Here is a 14,959-nt window from a genome sequence, read left to right as displayed (position 1 = left end):
CGGCCTCTCCTCCGGCTACACCCTATGTGATGATCTCCGGCCGACGGTTGGCAGCAGGACCCGCCCTATATGTGTTGCTTCCGGCTGGGCGTAGCCGCAAACCTGTTGCACTTTGGAAGTTTCCGGAATGGGGGCGGATGTCTGTTGCTTTGTATCTTTCTCAGGTTGTCGTTATTGGGCGTGGCAGGCGGTGGGACAGACATGTTTGGAACAATGAGGGGCGATGAAGCCTCGTTGCCTCGTGGCCGTCGCAATGTCAAGCTTGGCTTCTCTTATTATTTTCAGGTTTCTTATTAAGGGCTTATTTCTAACGTTTCTTGTTTCTAGGACAATAATAGATTTTATCATTAAGTATTGTTATCGTTTCCTTGTTCGTTATTTAATAAAAAGTTCATCAGTGGCCTACTGATTTCGTTCTCCTATTCCTTTCTTTCCAGGTTGTTTCATGCTAAAGTTTCTGTTAACAGGATACAGTGATCACTTCGTTATTATTACATATGTCCTTTTCACTAGGGGTGCTCTCTGGTCGGGCCAGATGACCTACTTCTAGTAAATGGTCCGGGTGAAACTGGCGTATCAATCAATGGGGAGTAGATAGGCATGACAGATTACAACGGGGGACAAAGGTCCGCATTACCTACCCTTCACTACTTGCAAAGATTTTCCTACGTTTATTTGCAAACAGGGAATACCTCCAAAAAGAACCAATTCCCCAACAGTCAATGTTCGGGCAAACAATCAATCAATGAGGAACGAAATAGGCACGACGTGTTAAAGGTTTGCGTTACCTACCCTTCACTATCTGCAAAGGGAGAGAGAATATTCCTATTCTTCCCCGTTTGCAGGCAGAGAAGATCCTTAAGAGAACCAACTTCGAACAATTCAATGCTCGATTCAAACAATCAATCAATGGGGAGAAAAATAGGTATGACGGATTACAATGGGGACAAAAGTCTGCATTACCTATCCTTCACTATCTGCAAAGACTAAACAGAGTATGGCGACTCTGTGCTTGTTTGCAAATAGAGAATCTCTCAGAGACAATCAATAAGTAATACTAGTATTTTCAAACAATCAATCAATCAATTTCGCAATTTGTCGTGTGTCACGACCTTACCCGGACCGGACCATGTGGACAGTTCTTCGCCTTCCTTTTTCCAGCGCCCGATCGTTCTCTTTTCTCCATGTTTTTACCGCAGCATTCCTGTGGGATTCCAGTCAGGACAATAGGTCACTTGAGAGAGGTCCGTTCGGAATCGGTGAAGTTCATTCAATCGGCAGCCGGACGAGGGCCCTCTCAAGGCAGGTATACTCCAATCATTTAGATGTTCACCTCATCGTCTGGACCTCTCTTACCGGACCTTATGTCGCTGATGGACCCCGCGTTGGGACGCCAATTGTAGAAAAGTCAGCCCATAACGAACCGGATGCCCAGGCTGCTGGCGCAAGGCGCCTCTTAGTTTCCATCGTAAATAATTACCAAATGAAGAGACGGGCACTGGAAGCAGGAAGACAAGGAAAAAGGTTTATTTCTCATGAGGAGAGCATGTCATTTGGGACACTCGCATAGTGTCTTCGGGAGGTGCTCTAACAAGTTTCTCTGAGGCTTCGTCTTTTATACACAGGTTTAAGGCACACACACATCCTTCATTACAATCAAGACATTGTGAAGTATGAAGATATTCCAACACGTGGCTACAGTAGGGGCCCTTATCCTCCATGCAATAGGAGGGGGCTGTCACGCAGCTGAGTGTTCTGCTGATTCCATTGGAATGTGTGTGTCTGATCGAATCTCAGGGGGTGGGGTGGTCATGATCAATAGTGGCTCGTTTCAAGAGAGGCGAGTGCATACAGTAGTGGGCAATAAACTGTATCCTCGGGCTAAGGGATGACCAGCGGTCCGTGCAGACATTCAGGCTCAGAGGTCGGGGTCATCAAAGGAGGGGTATTCATGGAAGGAAAGGAGGTGTTGGTCAGGCGCGGGGTGTGATCCCTAGAGACAGAGTCATGCGGGAGGGGAGGTGCTCATGACTTGTACATGTGAGAGCGGGGGCAGTCAGGGTGCATGGGGGAAGCTTGCAGGGTCAGGGAAGGGGCTGATGATCGATCGTGAACAAGGAGACCATGATACCTAAAATGGCTGTCGTGTACGTGTGTGCATGGGTCTATGCTAGCGGGATAACACAGTCAGTGTTTTAGCGATATCCGTTCTGCTTACAACAAGGGGTACTGTGAACACAAATGAACGCCGCTTATGTACATACACATTGCTATTTTCAACAAACTAACCCTGGCCACGGGTCAGTTTAAAGGACAGAACCCCAAAAGTGCAGGCACCATAAAGGCAAGCAGGTGCAGATCAGAATCAGGACAGGTATAGCCAAATTGGATCAGGACAGGACCACCAAAGATTAAGACCAGCACCCGCAGTTAAAGTTGCAACGCCTGCTTTACTCCCTCTCTTCAGCTACAGCCAAAACCCCGATTGGGTTATCGAATTCTCCAACAGAGTGCTCCGCCAACATCCTTACTCCCGAACCCCGATTGGGTTATCGAATCTTCTGACAGAGTGCTCCGCCTACACCTCTGCTCACGATCACCTATTGAGTGCATTGGGTCAGTGACAGGTCAGCTATTCGGACAAGTCAGACAAATTAACTAGCTAAGCCTACTCTAGTTATACTATTTTCCAGGTCAGTGTACCACCTCCCAATGTTGCAAGTGTAAGGATCCCCAATTTTGATTGGACAAAAGAATGAGGAGAGGTCATCACACCATACCAAAATGAAACTTTTAGAATGAATATTAATGTTTGCATTCCCGCCCATCAATTTATTTTCCCATGCACTTTTATTCCTCCCAGCAATGAATGTAACAATATTAAACAATGTATTTATGCTTGCACAGTCCTGCTTCTTCTTGTGGGGTTGAAAGTTCACGCTCTCATGAACATCATCTGGTAGGACAGTAGCTGGCATGAATTCAATGCCACAGCTTGAGTTTTCATGCAAACTTTGCACATGCGTGGTGTGGGTTTCAAAATGGAGTCACAGATACATTTCAGGCCCAAACACGAGCTGATAGTAAAGCAGAAAAGAAGCAGTTTTAGAACAAAGAAAAAATGAATGCACTGTAAACCACTTATCTCTACTCTATTCCTATTACTTTATTTTTAACTATTGCGTTATAAATTAGGCAGAACGAACAGCTTGGCAAAAGCAGCGGTGCAAGCTTCCTGCATGTGAGGACATAGAGCAGCCATCTTAGTTCTAGCACGCAGAAGCAAAAGATTCCCTCCAAAGCAGAAAGTACGTCATGTCACGTGAGTGTGACAGATGCATGCGCAATAAGAAAAACCCGCGTAGCAGCGGCCATTTTAGTGCACGCGGATTATCATTAGTAAAAGCACATATGTAAGCTTCACCTAGATGTCATGTAATGCAATATTAATAAGACAAAACATGTTGATTAGTACATTACGTTAAGTCGAGAGGACTGAATACAAGCAAGTAGCATTACTTGCGAATCCTTGCTCCATCAGACTCTTACACCAGCTTCCTCGAATGGCCCCCATCACCACGACCCTCCGCGACTTACACTGGCTAAAGATTGAAAATCGAACTAAATTCAAAGCACTCTGTTTCATGCACAGAATTAACGCCGGGATGGCGCATTGCTATCTCAGTGCTTTAGTCAAACAATACATTCCCACTCGCCTTCTTCGCTCGTCCAAGCAGGCCAAATGTGTGACTCCTAGGTTCAAACTGGCTAGGATGGGTGGTCGATCTTATGCCCAGCTGGCCCCTGTTTTGTGGAATTCATTACCACTTTCACTCTGCCTTGAGCATAACTATGTCAAATTTCCGAAAGGCATCAAGACATGGTTATTCAATCATTAAGCTCCAATGGCTGTTCTTTCTCTTAACCTGTGTCCATAGGCACCGGGAAACCTTTGGGCAGTTGTTGCACCATATATAAATGTAAATATAATATTAATTATAATAAATTGTCACATTTATTACTTGTTGTATACAAGTATCATACAGTTGTAGTGAACACATCTTAACATAGGAAAACGAAGTACAGAATTTAAGTTGTGACTGGTTCCCAAAGTAACCAGTGGTGTTCAAGGAGTATTTTGGTCTGAGTTTGAAGGTTACATTCAAGTTTTCCTATCATTTCCAATTAGTATTTGGTACAAAGATGCTCCACAGGCGGAAGAAGAACAAAATCCCAGGTGGGTTCAGTTAGGCTTTATTCATCGTCTCCACTGCTCCACTCCTGTCACGGCCAGCATGCCTCACAAGAATCTGTTAACATTCTATGGCACACTTCAGAATCCTCAGTGGGAACAGCCCACTTAACAATAGAGGGGAGGAGAGGAGGATGGTGCCAAGTGGGTACATTACAACAGTATTCATAACTGAGTGGCGCGTTGTTCTTTTCAGAAAGCAATTTACATGAACCTCGGTTTTTAATAGAGCAATTTTCAAAGCTAAATCTGATAACTGAACAAGTCATTCATTTAACAGTTTAATATAGTGCTTACACACTGTGAAGCATGGAAGTGCTTTAAAGCAATGACATTAGCATCTTACATCAAATAAAGAACTGGAAGAAATGAGTGTGGTTCTTGCAATAATTAATTAGTAAGGTTATCAATATAAAGTATCAGATAAACCCAGGGTGTTGGGGACGAAGATTCCAATAGACAGGAGAAAAGAAGATTTATGAAACAAGTTGATTCCAGCCGAAGTAATAAGCAGGTCTGAGTATTGAGAGAATAAGACAGGAGTAGGTGGTGAGAGAAAGCTACAGAGGAGTCCAGGTAGGGGGAGGAGACTAAAGATAGTAGGGGTGAACTGAGGAAAAGTGGGGTTTTCTGCCAACACAAGGGGCCAGGTACACAGCATGACTGTTATCAGTGTTTTTCCTTAAAAGGTGGGATATAAATCATTTTTTTTAACAATTTCATTATCGAGGTTCACTCCAGGTTCCTATACACAAGAAAGGCTCTTGATCACGCCCAGGAAACTAATGCTAATTTGTCCTCCTCGACACAGAAGGAAAATACTTTATCAGCATTCTAAACCGGGAACTCCAAGTCTGGGCAGAGGAAAAAAGCTGACCCCTGACACAAACTGCCTTCCAAAGGGGCTGTCATATTGAGGATAATCTCATCTCCTTCTCGAATCTGAGTTAAGCAACGATAGCCACAAAGGACAAAATCCTCTACACAGGGTTTATTGACTTTCAAACAATGTTTGATAGTATCTCAAGAGCAGCACTCTGGTCAGAACTGAACAGCTGGAGCAGCCTTCAAAATCTGCTGAAAGCCATCATTGCCCTACACACTACCCCTTGGGTAAAAATAAGAATTAATACCAGATGATATACTACTGAGAAAATGTGGACAAACAAAGGCCTTAAGCCACTATTATGCAATCCGTACCTGGTTGACCTACCAGAATACTTTGAGACAGCAAGGGCATTCCCACCAAAAAAGGCTGTCTCCTCAATTCAACCACTCCAGTACGCAGATTACACAGTTCTCTTCAACCTAAAAACGATTGGCCTCCAGAGGGACTCCAATGCGCTTGCCAGCTTGCATGACTAACAACTTGAAGATGAATGTATCAAAAACAACGGTCATGATAATCTCCCTAAAATTAAAAGAAAAGGGGATGTGGTTCATCTAGGGGAAGGACATTGAAGTGGTTGATGCATTTAAATACCTGGGAGTGTGGTTAGATCATAGGGGCTGTCTGGCATCACATATCTAGGCCAAACAGGGGGTAGCCAATTATCTGGAATGGGTCTTCCGTAAACTGAAAAAAATCAATGGTGAACCCTGATTTCTGTCCCCTTTTTTGGGTAATTGGATGCAAGTTCCTCCCTATCATCGCCTACGGGGCACCGACTTTCAAAGCACAAGGAAAGTGGTTTTAATTTTATTTAATTTAACTTTTCAACTGCCCCGACCCACACCCCGCCCGCCAAGCCACACCGGTCTATGCTCTTACCTGTGCCGGCCGTCACTGGGAGAGAGCGTTGTCCTCAAGGAGCTGCTAGACGAAGCAACAGTGAAAATTTCTATGCGTGAACTTAGTCACTTTTTTCGAAGTAAAAAATCTCTGCAGCCAACAAGAGCTCCATGAGGTTGGACACCCCTTTAGGGATGGACCACTGAGCAGGATTTACTGCTGGAGAGAAGAACCAAGCAGGAGCTACCGCGAAGTCAGGCCCACCACCGATGCACTTTGGCGGATTGATGAGCATGTTGGTCCCAGTCTTCTCTTGGTTCTCAGAGCAGTTTTTAGCCAAAAAACATTTGTCCCAAGTTTTAGATTTTAGCTATCTGGGCCCCTTTAGCACCACCACCAAGGGTCCAGGACTGGAGGAGCCCCACAGGGGACTCACGCAGGCTGGCTCTAAGTGCAGGTTTAAGATGGAGAGAGCCTTTTCTGTCCCTGAGACTCTGAACAGGAGGCCAGCAAAGTAGCCCTTTGCGTCACTCTGATAATCCTGGATCAGGTGATGAAACAGGTCTCAATTAAGGGGGCAGGCCTCTGAGGGCTCAAGGCAGGCTCTAGCTCACAAAGCAGTCCTTCCAGGTGTAGCAAATCAGTTTTGTGGAGTACCCAGCAGGCCACAACAGCAGGCAATCCTCTGAGAATCTTTCTGCAGGTCCAGAAAGTGAACTGAATAGAGGGTCTGAGACTCCCCTTTTTATACATGGTGTTGTTATTGGAATAGGAGAAGTTTCTAGAGCATTCTTAAAGGTTCCCGACTCCTCTGGCTTCAAGCTGGCTGCATGAAAATTTTAGAGGTGCAAGTCCTTTGCGTGAAAGCAGAGCACAACCCATTCAGTTGCAGGTGGGCTGTGCCCAGCTCCTACCCTCATCCTGCCAGTTGATGGTTCATCCAGGCACACCAAAACCCTCTGTTGTGTGAGTGTCTGGTAGAAATAAACAAAGTCCAACTACGCCCAGTCATGTGGCCCAGGATAAGCTACAGGCACCAATCTGCATAGGGAAGGAAAATGTTGGCTTTCTAAAAGAGTCATTTTGAAAATTGTAACTTAAAATTCAGCTTTACCCTTAAAGAGGATTTTTAATCACATTTCCTCAGACCTGAAACATGAAAATCTTACCTATCCCCAATCAAATGTTAGCACTTATTAAATGTAATACGGACCCCAATGTTATCCTATGGGAGAGGTAGGCCTCACAGTACTGAAAAAGATTTTCAGAGTTTTTCACTACCAGGACATCTAAAACTTAAAAATACATATTAAACCTTTTAATCACATGGCACTCTGCCCTATGAGCTACCTGGGTCCTACCTTAGGGTTGATCTATATATAATAAAGGGGGGTTTAAGGCTTGGCAAGGGGGTTATATTGCCAAGGTGAATTGCCAGTTTACAACTGCATTCAGGCTGCAATGGTGGTCCTGGGACATGCTTTAAGGGACTACTTAAAAGTGTGCCACAATAAGTGTTGCAGGCAAACAAGTAACATTTAATTTCCAGGCCCTGAGTATATGGTATACCACTCTATAAGTGACGTATAAGTAAATTAAATAAGTTAAGTAAGCCAATTTCACTGGTTAGCAGTGGTAAAGTGCACAGAGTCCTAAGGCCAACAAAAACAAATTCAGCAAAAAATAGGAGAGTGAAGGCAAAAGGTTTGGGGCGGGGGTCCTGCAGGATGGGCCAAGTTTAACAGTCAGTGTTTGTTCCACTGTGAAATGTTCGCAAATCCTCTCAGGCCACAGTCTGACCAACAGGAACTGACTTAATCGATGGCAAGGGAATAGAAAAAAGAAAGGGGCACTCTTGCACCCTTGACAGTTCTTTGGATTTACATCTGACATACACTAATCTTTTCAATTGTGCAATTATTAACTAGGGGAGAGGAGCACAAGCAGACAAGCATGGAATGGTGGATCATACTACAACAGGGTATATGCCAGACCTCAAGAGGTCAAACACAACTCAGGTACACAACTCTTATACTGGGGGGGTGATATTATGACAGTTTACACAAGTTAACACACAGAGAGCAGTCGGCAGTGTTCCCTTTCGGGAGCAGGGAAAAAAGCATATACCCGCAACAATAGATCAGCTGCCACCCACTGTTAGTCATGTCCTGGACACAAATATAGTAGTTAACCATGATAAAAGGACTATCAGCCTGGCTGTAACTATTTTGCCCAACACAGTCTCTAGCACACCATTGGGGAGCAACATCCAAACTCATGTAGGAAACCTGTCAGAGAACTTGTGACACAAGTCTCCTGAATTGAAAAACGTTTTGGAAAATATATCCCTAGCCTACGTTGGCCCCAGCATAACAGCAGTAACTATAAGCATAATGTTGTCCCTTGACATGATATCGCTCACCCGCAACAATTGTAGCTGTTGAAAAAATGTGGTAATTATTATGAAATTGTGGGAATTTTGAGCATGATGTAGCCAACCCTTACCACAATGGTGTCCATGACATTGTGGTAAACTGTAGCCTACTGTGGATATCTTTGGCATGACTGTGTCTTCAGATTATTGTGCTAATATTGATATGATGGTGTCCTTAGCACAATATTAGTATGGGAATAACCATAGTAATTCTTTGTGGGTTTCCTTGGCATTCTGGACTCCACCACTGTTATATTACAGGTTACCTTCACATAATGTTTCGGGTCCCTGGCATATTGTGGCAGTCTTGGCATTATGGACTCCACCAATTGCTTAACCTTGGCACTGACATAATGGTATCAAACCTAAACATATTTAGGCCATCCCTAACTGTTGCAAACATTGGCATAATGGTGGCTTCCCTAACATAGGAACAGGAATGTGGAAAGAGCTGTCAGTGGCCAGAAAGAAAAGAGCATGTTTGTCAACCGAGTTTTTAGAATATAGCCTGTTAGACACTATGCTGAAACTGAGATTGGTTTGCAGGGAAACAGAATCTCCGAAAGTGGTTGGCCATTTACACATAGGTCACATACCCAGTGTGCATAAATTGTGGTATGAGTGGCTGTGGATGCATGCCTGTGAGAGGGGCACACAAACGGCATTAGAAAGGCTGGTGGGAGGTTTCAGTGTGACCACTTGGAGTTTCAAGCAGAGAAAGGCAGGCCACACTCAGATAAAAGGGCATCTGACCACCCCTCACCCTCAAGCCAGATGTTGCGAGATGGACACTGAGTGATTGCCTTTAGTCATACATGGTGCAGTAATATGTGGTTACATCTCAGGACATGTTAGACATGGCCCCTTTGACAGGTTTATCCCCAAATGTTTTGCCTTTGCCTCCTATTTTTCTGACCTTGTTTTTGTTGGCTATAGGATTCTGGGCACTTTACCACTGCTGATCCATGCTAAAGTGCATATGCTCTCTGTATAAATTGTGCCAATGATTGGTTATCCATGATTGGCATATTTGATTTACTGGTAAACCCGTAGTAAAGTGCACAGTGTGCACAGCCTGTAAATCAAAGGCTTCTAGTGGGTTTGCAGCAGTGGTTGTGCCACCCACAAAAGTAGCTATGTAAATGTGTCTCAGAACTACTACTGTAGCGTATGTACGCACAGTTGTGAACTGCCATTTTGCTCTGTCAAGTGCACCAACTTGCCAGGCCCCAACCTTCCCTTTCATTTCATGTAAGGCATCCTTAAGGTAGGCCCAAGGTACCCCCATTGGCAGGGTGCAGTGTATGTGAAAGGTAGGACATGTACTGTTGTGTGTGACATGTCCTGATAGTGAAATACTGTGTATTTTGTTTTTTTCACTATTGAAAGGCTATCTGTCCCATAGGCTTATCATTGGGGTTGCACTGTAATATTTTTACATGTGTAACTTGCAATTGGGACAAGATACGAAAAATGGAGTTTAGGCTCTCTGAAGTCAGAATTTATTAACGCACCTTTTGGTAAGGGCGGTTTTTAAATTCTTTGTTTGAAAATAGCACTTTTAGATTGTGGGCACTTTTCCAGAGTCTACATGCCTGTGTATCACTCTGGCCAGGGCAATTGAAGCTGCTGTCACTAATTTACGAAGATGCAGCTTTTGAAGACTCTGAGCACTAAGTGGGGTAACCATGTGCTGCTTTCTTTTCTTTGATTTCTTTGCTATACACTCACAGCAATTTAAAGACAATACTACAATAACACCTGCTGTTTAAAATTTGGCACCCCTTCTGAGAGTCCCACTGTTGGGATCGAATTTCGATAACATGCATTATTGGCCTAATATATCCAATGTAATCTCGTAATTATATAATCGTGTATTTAGAATACAGTATGATCTCTTAGTGATCGATGATTCACTTTTGATTCGCTTGTTCCTATTGATATAACAGAACCATTTTGTTTTGTTTCCCTATGTGCTAGTGCTGTTTCCCTGAAATCACGTGATCACGTTTGCTGCTCGAAACTATGATGGCAGCCAGGCCGCTTACTATAGTTGTTAGCTGGTAGCTCAAGGAAAACCCAAGGTCACATCTGCCTTTCTTGTGGGATGCGCACATTCTAGTAGAGCCCGTTCCTGTACTCCCCGGGCTACAGATAGACAAGGAGACACCTTGCTGACCTGCCCCCGGAATAGCTTAGGCCTAGGCTACTAGCAATCAATTGTGCCTTATATGGGTATTCCTCTTGGCATACAGACAAGTTGTATCTTTCCTTGTAGGGTGTCATCTTGAACACATGAAACGTATATATGCTTTGTATTTCGAACTTGTAATCAGTCTCCTCTGCGCACCTTCGAGAGTCGTGTAGACCGAGGCTCCCCTGCCAGGGCTTGTATTTGATTTAATAAACGATTGAACCTTCTCCATTGCCGACTGAATTATTATTATTGATAACCATATATGGGCTAGTGGTAAGTATGGCCCGATAGAATAATTTTGGATCCTTCACCACAGCACACCCGCTTTCTTTCAATGCAGATGTCTGACTTGGGACCCCCCCTGTCTGCTGGGGCTGAACCTACATATACAGTTAAATTAGAGGATTATACATTGCATCTCGGATATCGCGAGAGTTGTGAGTCGGCCTACCTCGCCAGGTGTTTGCAACGGCTTCTTAAAGGCCGGTGCCCAAAGTATTTCTCAGAAGCCCACAACTGGTGCTGATGAATATGGGCACTGGTGGATACTATGACTTGCTAGTCTTGATTCCACCTCATGCCTCTTTCTTCCGCCACCGTCCATATTCTCCATGTCCCTTTGATTCACCATTGTAGGTTCTTTTTCATCCACGCTTTCTACTTTTGTCACTGGATTTTTTTCATCTTTCTCTTCCATATCCCTTCTTCTTTTTGAGTTTTTCTTTCTCTTGCTCTTCGGTAACGTCTGATGCGGAAAAGCAACTGCGGGTCCCCAAAAATAAGTGCAGGTGGTCCCCACATGCAACACATTAAATGCCATACCTGCCAATAGGACTCGTGTAACGTGATACACTTTCGGACAGTTGAGTTAATTGTTCTATGTATGGGTCAGTGGGGGAATATGACAATAAACCAAGGGTTGCAACAAGGGATGGATAGTTGAGTGCATGAATAGGATTAATGTCTATGTGAATGGGTGGAGGAAGTGAGTGCGTGGATGGATGAACAGAAGAGTGCATTCGTCACCCACCTATCCATTGTCCCACTGATTTTCCCTTCATCTTCCTACCATCAACACAAACGTTCCATTGAGCAGCCCGTCAACATATTATAAAACACAAAGATATTTGCTGTATTGGCGATATCAGTGCATTTTTTTATTTTATTTTTCACCACTACTCCAAATGCATTCTTAGCCCATTATTACACATTATCAGGGTGAACTATTTTGCACCTTTTCTGCTAGAGCAACAACCAACGTTCTTATTTTGTCTAATGTAGTATAGCAAAAAAGTGTATTTAGTTCCTGCAAAAATACCAACCCAAAATTAAAAGGTGCAAAATAGCACACCATTGGTATGAGTGATTTAGTGTAAAATATTCCCTTGGTGTATAACAGCACAGACAAAAAAAAATCGGTCACATGTAGTTTAAATAAATTGATAGCAACGTGTTCCTATTAATGTGGCTTGCTTCTAACGTGTTCTTAACGCCATCAAAATATGGAGCAGACCACCTTCAGAGACTGAAGTATCGTGAGATTCTTTCTTTAAAAAAACACCTATATTAGTAAAATAACATGGTTACGCCAGCATCCAACACAGACACAAAGCGCCTGGTAGTAACATGTTTTTCAAAAATGTAAAATTAGACATTGTTTAGTAAGAGCTTTTATTTGGAAGCCTGGCAACCACATCTAAGGAACGCGTATTGCAGTGCCAAGCCTCTGCTGGCAATTCAAGATCTTTTAACAACGAAAGCAAACAGTGTTTCCCCTGAAGGTAGACTGAATGACTGGCGTAGAAAACAAATGAAAGAACAAGCGAAACCGAGTCTCAATTATCTCTTGTAACCCCTCTTTTTCTGCCAGGGCACGAGGCCTCTGGCTCGCAAGAATCTAGCGCGCGGGGAAGCCCTGCGCCTCTAGTGCAGAAAGAAGGCCGTGCACTCCCTTCCTCAAGGAGTTAACATAAAACCTGGTAACCAGAAGCCAGTGGCAGGGTGCCAACCCGCACCCAAAGCACTCGAAGCGATGACCCAGCCTTGCCCACACACTGGGGCGCTGCCAGCTCTTTCTCGTGAGACGCAGGCATGCCCACCTCAGCCAATCAGCGCACAGCGCATCTTTATAACTTGCCGTTTTAAATAAACATCTCTAGGCTCTCTGACCGCTCTTCAAAAAGAACAAGTTAGGGTTGGGAAAAGGGGCGGCCCATCAAAGTGATCAGCACGAAAATGGAGGAAGCAATGCATTTTGTCTCTCTAAATTGTTTTTTTTTTCTGCCTTCTATTTTAGTTGAGATATGACTAATGCATAGCTCTATTCATGCTTCATGGTTTCTGTGCGTGTAAACAAACGGAATATCTTTCAGCTCCTCTAGCACACAGTTACACACAGTATAAAGCACTGTGAAGGGCCATGTTAGTGAATTAGTATAAAGTCAGTGCTTTAAACCGGCCGGTACTGTCCTGTACGGAGTACCAGCACTTTTTATTTTAGGCGGGAGAATACCGGCAAAACTCAAGAGAAATACTATACTTTTAATTGGAGAGTACCAGCACTTCTCAAGAGAAATACTATACTTTTAATTGGAGAGTACCAGCACTTCTCAAGAGAAATGCTATACTTTTAATTGGAGAGAACCGGCACTTCTCAGAAACAAGCAGGTACTCTGCTACAGAGTACCTGCACTTATATTTTACCATTTCAAGCACTGTATAAAGTTTATAGACCCAGCATTGCTCAGTAGTCAAAGTGCATTAAAAAATATGGGAACTGTGATTTTGTGAGCAATGGGGGCGAGGTGTGTGAGGGTGGTGGAGTGGTCAAAGTTGTGGCTAAAAAAATACAAAATATTCTGTAACTTTGTTGGGCTTTCACCTTTAGGTAACTGCATATAAAATAAGGTACAGCTTAAATGAAAATTAAACACACATTTTGTTAATCAGTGCGAAATTCACTGTCGAACGTTATGAAACCTCTGTTAGTTAATGCATTGCACCATAAAACTACTACAGAATTGAATCCTGGTTGGCGCAGTGGAGAATAGTGACTTGTGTATGTTTAGTGCTAAAACGCATCAGCCTGTGACAGAAAGCACTGTGAAACATGTTTGTCATTATTTTAAACTTGCATTAAACAAAGTATAAAATAGGCTTCTACAAAATGTGTAAAAAAGATTAAGATCAAAAAGTGCTACCAAAATAAATATTTTAATAATACACAGACTGTATCTAGTGTGTTTTATCATGGTCTTGTGAAAGCACACACTTCACAGCTGGTAGCTACCTTACAGTTACTCTCGAAATAAATAAATGCGTGTCATCAGGAAGCTTCAATTGATACCATCAATTAAAGCCAGCACCCTTTACAGTTCCAGATGTAATTTGTTAGAATTAATCCTCCAGGGACAGTTGTTTTTTCACACAAAGTAGGGGAACTGTTTTTCTAAAATTAAAAAAAAAGTATGGCATGTCATGCTCCTTAGACACCCCGCTTCGACACCTGCGGGTAATGAAGGATTTGTTAGCTGACTGATCTTTGGTGAAGCGGCCGTTAAGACAAGAAATCCAGATTCAAATAGAAAAGATCTTAAACATTTAGATTTATTTGTTACTCGTTGTCCACTGCTATTCCTAAGCCCAAATCTTTATCAGAAACAAACTGCACAATCAGAAGATCAGAGGAAACTATAAAGTTTATGTCAAGGAGATATCTGATCACCTGTAAGATGTTCTGTCGGTTAAGAATGCCTTGTTGACCCCTTGACTGGTAACAGGGTGTAAAGTCTAGACATTGACTTTCTGAGCAGCAAAGATGGATATTAACAGATTCAGAGTTGACTTGATCTTTGGCGTTACCTACATTGTTGTGCGCATACTTCTTTAATACTTTGATGCTTGCAGAAGAGGAGCCCTTTGGCTCAGAGTTGGTCAAAGCAGGTGGAAGTACAGCAGTAGGTGTGCCATCTGTTAACTTCATGTTGGAAACATTGGGCACCGCAGGGGGATTGATAACCTGGCTGGTCAGACCTCTGGTTTTGGGTACACAATTCATTGACTAAAACTGAAAAGCTATCTGCGACCTGGTGAAATAGATCAATGGTGACTGAAAACATTTATGAGCGTAGCTTTGATTTAGCTGAGTTGGAACCTGCTGGGGATCATGATTAAGGCTTTGAGACCTAGTTGCTACTATAGCCTCAGTTACAGAGTGTAGTTCAGGGTTAGTACTTTGAAATTCACTTGTCGACGGGATGCCAGTCACATGTTCAGCAGTCTTGTGATCGTTGGATAGTGACAGGATGGCCAAAGATATTCATGGGCCAGGTAAGATATTCCTTG

Source organism: Lissotriton helveticus, chromosome 2_1 (genome assembly GCF_964261635.1).
Source record: "Lissotriton helveticus chromosome 2_1, aLisHel1.1, whole genome shotgun sequence".
Taxonomy (NCBI): Eukaryota; Metazoa; Chordata; class Amphibia; order Caudata; family Salamandridae; genus Lissotriton; species Lissotriton helveticus.
This window is presented reverse-complemented; position numbering follows the sequence as displayed.